The sequence below is a fragment of the Chelonoidis abingdonii genome, chromosome 2 (assembly GCF_003597395.2).
Source record: "Chelonoidis abingdonii isolate Lonesome George chromosome 2, CheloAbing_2.0, whole genome shotgun sequence".
In the NCBI taxonomy this organism is placed as follows: domain Eukaryota; kingdom Metazoa; phylum Chordata; order Testudines; family Testudinidae; genus Chelonoidis; species Chelonoidis abingdonii.
The window spans coordinates 233166784-233174273 of NC_133770.1; positions in this window are offsets into that span (position 1 = coordinate 233166784).

Below are 7490 nucleotides of genomic sequence, written 5' to 3' on the forward strand. Positions count from 1 at the left end.
CTAAGTGAATCTTCTGTGATTTACACATCCTAGATTTCACTTTGTGAAATTTCTGTGAAATTTCTATGAAATAGCTATTTTTGCACTGAAAGCCTGAAGGCAGTAGGCATTCTGTCTGATGCCTGTGTAAAAACTGAGGAAGGCCTTTATGATCTGTGCCATTATTACTAGCTTTATGTCTTCCAAACTTTCTCCCACTTATTTGTGGTGAAAATGAATGGGAAAAGTGTTGTAGAGCACTGCAGTGAGACATAGCCCCACTGAACAATCAAGTCACTAATATGCTCTACAGGATTATGTGGTGCTATCCACTCAACAATTAAAGACTGAATTGTTTACTATATACAAAAAGACTTTATCCTTTTAACCAATTTGTTTGTAAGAGCTTTCTCTTTCAGTGGCAGAGTACTAACAGATTCAGTAAGGTGCTCTCTCAAGTATTAACAGTAGTGACACATTTATGCAGCTGTAATTAAGGCTGAGTTGAAGTTTCGAAAATGCATCCCTTGAGAGCCCTTATGACTCAGACTTAGGGCATTTTCCTCTGGTCTAAAGTTAGGCATTCAAGGTCTCAACTTGGAACACTTTTATTTTTGCCTTCCTAAGAGTACGGAAAATTTGGTCCAGCCATTTTAAAATTATAGCTGCGAAAAAAATAAAATAAATAAAGCCATTGCGTTAGATTGGGATGTTTTCATGTACTCGAACCCAGCTTCCATTTAAAGAAAGAATGTTGGCGAGCTGCAAGTCCATAATAAGTTGGTATTTTGGAGAAAGGAAATTTAAAATGGGTCTTTGAAGAACATTTAAATACATATTTACTCATGAATCCAAAGTGGCTCAGGAGAAGGAACTATTCTAGTTTGTTGGCTAGTGCTACAGGTTTACAGCTGCCTGGAATATATGTTTACCTGACGGAATGTTCTGGTCTCTTAGAAAATAATTGATAGTGTAGGCTTGGTTTTACTTATATAAAGGAAAATATACTCACAATATATTTTAACTAACCTGAAAAAGCAAGGTCCTTAATCCTTACTTTTCTTGTTGGGGGGTTCTTGCCATGCTACAGTGTGAGTTAATGCAAGGACAGTGAATGAGAGTTTATAAATGAGTGGTAAGAACTGAAATTATAATCATTAGAAAGAGAGAAAAACAAAAGGGGACATGACAGATGTTTTGAAATATTGAAGGTCAAAGAGAATATAGGTGCCAAAAACCTTTCCAAAAGTAATGGGTTGAAAACCAAGACATGAAACACAGAAAAGATCAAAAAGGAAGGGAGTTTATATTTCCAGACTTTGTCCAAAACCCACTGAAGTCAACAGGAATCTTTTCCACTGTCTTCAGTGGCCTCTGCATCAATCTCTCTCTGGACAACAGATAATTAGATCCTGATTCAGCAAAGCTCTTAAGCGAATGATTAACTCCTATTGAAGTAAATGTGATTTAAGCATCTGTTTAAAATTAAGCACAAGTTTACGAGCTCTGCTGAATTGGAGCCTTTAATGCTAAATGCAGGCAGATTAGATTCATGGCGTTTCCACTTCAGAAAAATAGTCTTACATCTTTACATTCTAGTCTATTCCAGAAAAATTACCTATTGCTGCCAATGGGTGTTAAACCACATGAAGCAGAAACCATTGTTAACTGCAAGCATAGATGGTGATAGATCATGCTCAGCATCATTACAAAAAACTGGGATTAAAAATTAATCTGTGTAGGTGTCTTTTAAACAAATGGAATTTAATTTCCAAATTAGGTAAGGTATGGCAAGGTGAAAATTGTGAAACATTAAAGGGCAAGACTATACAGATAGCAAAGACTCCTATATTAAACTCTTAACGTTATGTATAAGCATCTAAATCAGTTACCTGCTTTTTTCAAAAGTGCTGAGAGCACAGAAGCGCCTACTGAAGTCAAATAGAATGGCTAGGTACTTGGCATTTTTGAAAATCAGGCCACCAATTTAGGTGCCTACATATTGCTTTGGGAACTTAACTTTACATAATCGTTTTTGAAAGTCTTGTCTAAAAGCTGTAATCATGAACACCTTCAAACAGGTTAGACTAATCATTTTTATGGTCAGATAAGTCCATTGAAGCTATTTATATATTAGATTAACATATTTCTGATTTCCATCAGTCTAGGATGGATCACAATCGGGCCATTAGAATCCAACTTTACCTTTTGATGTTAGCACAGATTTCCTCCTGACTGCAAGGAGAGCTGTTATACACCAACACATCAAAGGGTGGGAGCTCAAGATGGAACTTTGGAAAAAGAAAATGCTAGATGGATAGGCAATTGGCATAGATGTTTGAGTCCTTCAACCCCAAACTGGTACTGTAGCGCATGCAAGCTTTTGCTTCCAATTTTCTGGTTTGTCAGTTTGATACAGCACTAATGTTATTTGAACCAGGCTCTTTAGTAAACTATAAATCTGTTAACATAGGTGAAGTCCTAAAGCACAGTGTTTTCGGTTCCTATTTATTACAGCACATTTGCTAAATTTTACTCTTTCCAGCTCCAGTGGCTCAAAGAGAAAACAGGAAAGCATTCCTTGTTTCAATAATACCTGGAAAAATGAGCTGAAACTATGATATTTGTGAGACATGAGAGCATACATCTTAGATTGCTATTATTATCCAATGCTGGAATCATAGTCCTGGAACATATGCTTAAAATATTGCTATCCCCCTCAAGAATATAATTTCAGTAGAAATGTGGTAATCGGTTGAAACAAATCTACACAGAACATTATGGTATAATTGAAGTTGTTTAATTGCCTCATATCCTTTAACTGATCCCTTGAAACACTGTTATTAGTATTTAATGTAACATTTCTGTAATAAAAAAAGATCAATTTATTGGGTGAGAGGACAATCTTCCCTTTCATGAAATAAACTGGCAGATGGCAATATGAAATAAAGTACCTCGAGCCAGCTTTTGCTATACCTGCACATAAACTGACTTACTCTGAGACATTAAAAATGTGTTTCTTTGGAACATTTACAGTCTGTTGAAGGATCTGCTCCTCCTCCAGTTCCACAGTGATACAAATGCTCTGCAACTCTAATATATTGTATTGACCTCCAATGAAAAAGGCTGGTGGTAAGGGAGAATGCACCTCCTCATGTTAAGATAAATTAAAATGTTTAATAAGTATGAGAAGGCAAAGTAGGAGTTCCTCACATCAATCTGGCTGGTGCCTTTTATATATGCTGGGGAAGAGCTGTGACGGTATTATGTAAATACATATAGTGTCTGCATTGTGATGCACATGGGATAAACTGCAGAATCACATGATAAATTATCATGCACATTTCAACCATCTCACCTAGCCTCTGCCCAACAGTCCATTTCCTTGGCATTTATTCTAGCATTCCAGCCCTCTGAGCAGCTTCAAACAGCATCCTGCTGGAGACCTATTTCCTCTTCCTCCAAATGTGGACTTTCACCCCTAGTCTCAGATTACACCTGCCCAAACCCCCTGGTGGACAAGAGTCAGTCCTGACTCAGTAACTGTTTTTCTCTACAGAAAAAAAAAATCTTGACTGCTTTAAAATCCATTATTTCAAGCCATAAAGGGAGGGAAACAGGAGATTAAGGCCCATAGAAATTCTCCATTTGTCACTGGTACCCAGCACTCCCCTCTAGCCTTGAAATGGCCCAAACATTGGACTTTAAAGTTCTGACCGCCCCTCTTTTTTTTTAAAGCTACGTTAAGAGTTTTTGTGGTTCCCTCTGAGCCCTGCACAGTTAGACTGATAGGTAAAGCCCTGAATTGCAAACACTGACACATAACCTTAGCTTAATCTGAGTGAGTAGTTCCACTGAAGTCAATGGGACTACTCAGGTGCTTATGTATGAGACCTACCCCGGCCTCAGAGCCTGGGCTCTAGCCCAAGCGTCTACACTGCAATTTTATAGCCCTGCCATTCTAGACCCATGACCCCAAGTCAGCCGACTCAGGCCAGCAGAATCCATGCCCTGGGTCTTTTATTGCAGTGTAGACATATCCTGTGATTCTAATCATTCGCATCCAGCCTTGTCGGCAAAAGGATACCAAAAATAATCTTAACTTTTAACTTTCTCTCAAATATCCTTCAAATAATATTTCGGTAATAGATGTGGCACACAGACTGTATGATGGTGTTGTATGGAAGTTTTATCAGCACTCATTTGGGATGAACTGTGTAACTCAGTTGTGACTTCACTTCTTGTGAGTAATGTGGACACTGGTCATGCCGATAAAACCTTTACATCGTCATGTGTACTCTATGTATGTGTCAATATTCTTCTGAGTAAATTTTGGATTCTCAAATGATAGATTACATAAAAGTCAATGATCATTGTTAGGTCCTCATCACTAGTATTTTATCAGGTGGTCCTATTTGAATGCTACAGTTTCCTATGATTTCATCAAAACTCCAAAGCATGGCCAAAATATTTAGGTAAATTCAGCACCAGAAGATTCACTGCCTCATACATTTATTCATTCATATAAAATAATACTAATAATTATCCTTACTGCACAGTATAAAATGCTATCAATGGGTACATTCCACTAGACTGCCCAAAATTACTTACCAAAACAACAAATCGTTTAGAATCCAGTGCAACTGCTTTAGCACTTGCTTATAGTACCGAGTGGCAGATGTTGTAATATGCTTGTTTCCAGCAGATTTTGAGGTGAGTTAGAGCACTCAGGAAACAGACATTAATTGGGTGAAGTTCCATTATAGTACTAATTATTATTTGCAAGTTCTTTTCACTCTCACTCTTTTTACTTATTGACTTCTAAGATCATCTCTCTCCTTTTCTGTCATAGCTTTTTTAAGACAAACATGCACTGCAGAAGGCTGGAAAGAGCTGAGCCAGGTTGAATTCCGAAGAAAATTCACAGCAAAGATTTGCAATGCCCAGCGGAATCTGAAAAACTCCATACAAAAATCCTCTTGAACACACCCTACCTCTGAGGTCTATGGGACTTTGATATGTAACTCCAGATAATATAATGAGGATCCTCTGACTGCATTTTCACATGGCATGGTAAGAAACTTGGTACTTCTGCAGAATAACTTGAAAAAGTCAATTATGAAACAATTTAAGGGATTTTTGGGCCATGAGACTGCCTCAACGAAACTAAACATATCATTCTGTATATAGAGTGCCTCAAGCATGGATATGAATGAGGAGACTATGCATTAGAGAGAGGGGGGGGGTTTACCAGCCACTGTTACATTTATTTTTAAAGTGGTGTTGGGATAGTAAATTTGAACAAAAGCATTGCATTTCTTTAGCTAGTTATTGTCATCCCTTACAATGTGTTTTCTGTTGTGTCTGAGGATAACTTTGCATGATAGGGTGCCTTGTTCTTAGCACTTTGAGTGTTGGGGTTTTGCTCTGCAGTCCTGCAGCCTATATATATTGCTCATGAAACTCGACTGTAACTGCAGACATCAATTACATGCTAGAAATCATCACCTGAGAAAATGAGTGATTCAAAATAAAATCTCTGTGATAAACTTTACTGGTGAATTAGTAATATAAGTGAGTGCATGAAAGGAGCCCTCCTGGAAAGGCTGTACAAAATGCACCTGATGAGCTAATTATGCACAAAATGGCATTTGTGAACACGGATTGCTCAATAGAAAATGGAACATTAGGCCACAACAAGTGGGAAGGTGAATGCTCAAGTCAAACCTAAGAGGAAATGACATAATGAAACAACTGTTTGATAAAAGTTCTGCATTGTTTTAAGTTGTACATTCCTCAGCTGGGAATCTTAACCCAGACAGAGTCCAAACTACCCTGTGGTGGGGAAGCTGCCCCACCCCAGTAAAGAGGGGTTTAAAGCAACTGGGAAAGCTGGGCTGATTAAGGAAGCAGCTGCAGCTGTGATCAGCTCAATCTCTCTAGCCTTTGAGAGAGAAGGAGTAGGCTGCTTGGGAGATGAGCAAAGTACCTGAGATGAAGCAGTGCTGGGGAAGGACAGAGGAAGCTGAGGGAGCTCCAACCTAGCAAAGTCCCAGGCTGCGGGCCTTGTCAAAGGCCTACAAAAGGGTACTGGAGCTGCAAGGGGGCAGCCTCTAGATAGGCAGAGGCAGCTGGTCCAACCTCCCTTGCCGATGATGAGTAGTTTCCAGACTGCAGTTTGCCCCAGGGAGCAGGAGCTAGATGATGACTGGCAGTAGCCACTGAGGCAAGGTGGGGATAGGAGGTTGAGGGTTCCTCTGGGAGGGGAGCCCCAGAGTGAGGGGCTACTGCTGGGGGCAGAACCCCTGGGCAAAGGGCACCGGGGTCTGGGAAGGACACGGGGCCAGCGGCAGGCGAGACATCAGCCAGCCTGCAGAGGGCACTCTGAGCTGGAAAAGAGTTAATTCCCAGGACAACCAGCAGGAGGCGCTGCACCAGTGAGTCTCAACCCTGCCACATACCCACATAAACAATAGCTCTTTATTCATCCTGGAGCCTTAACGGCTCTTAAACAGTAATTCCAATCTTCTGCAATAGAACACTGAGGAGTGGCAGGAAGTGATACACGTGCAAGGCTCCAGCCATTATAATAGACCATATACTCAGATGGACAAAACCAACATCAGTCTCCTTTTACAGGATACATGCATGTGTGCCTTGTAATGAGAGCACTAGCATTTTCTTTTCCAATCAGATATTTACATATTTTTTTTCATTTTTAAATACAGTGGCCATTCTAGCCCATCCAAAATTAAAACCTCTCTGCAAACGGGTGTGAGATGATGAGTTATCTTATGACTGTGTTGCTGCATATCAGATCAACTATATTTTCATGCCATGCCTCTTCTGAACCAAAATGTGGGAAGTGACATGTCATTTGCCTTCATAACACTATTTCTCCTTTACTGGGAGTCCATGGGTCTGAGATCCACGCTGATGGAGCAGGCAAACTGCATTATCATCATTCTCTAAATCTGAGACTGCTCTACCTTTCTCTACACAGAGCCCTGCATTGGTGGAGCACCTGATTCCATCCATCTAAGGAGTGGTCCAAGGGCAGCCATTGGCAGGAAAAGCCATATTAATGGCGCTGCTGGGGAGTGTTGCCTCAGAGCCAGTGTAGGGGCACTGAAATTCTACACAGAGCTGTGGGCTCAGTCCTGCAAGGTGCAGTGCACTCCTGTGAGATGTTGTGGAGTCTCAGTCAGTGGGAGTGGAGGGCACTTCGTACCTTGAAAGACCTATGGGCCAGATTTTCAAATGTTCTGCATCCACAACTGGGGACAGATTTTCAAAAGAACTCATGTCTATATCGGCCCCTAAGGTGGGTGCTCATAATGCGATATTGTGGTGACCTGTTTTGAAAATCTGTCTGACCCCGTGGCTGCTGAACACTCTTGAAAGTGTGGATCTGCGTGGTTTACACAGAACTGCCAAGTGCCTTGAGATCTCTGCACATTCCAGAGGAGCCACTGGTTTTTGACGACAGAGCTAGAGCTCATTAAATAGCA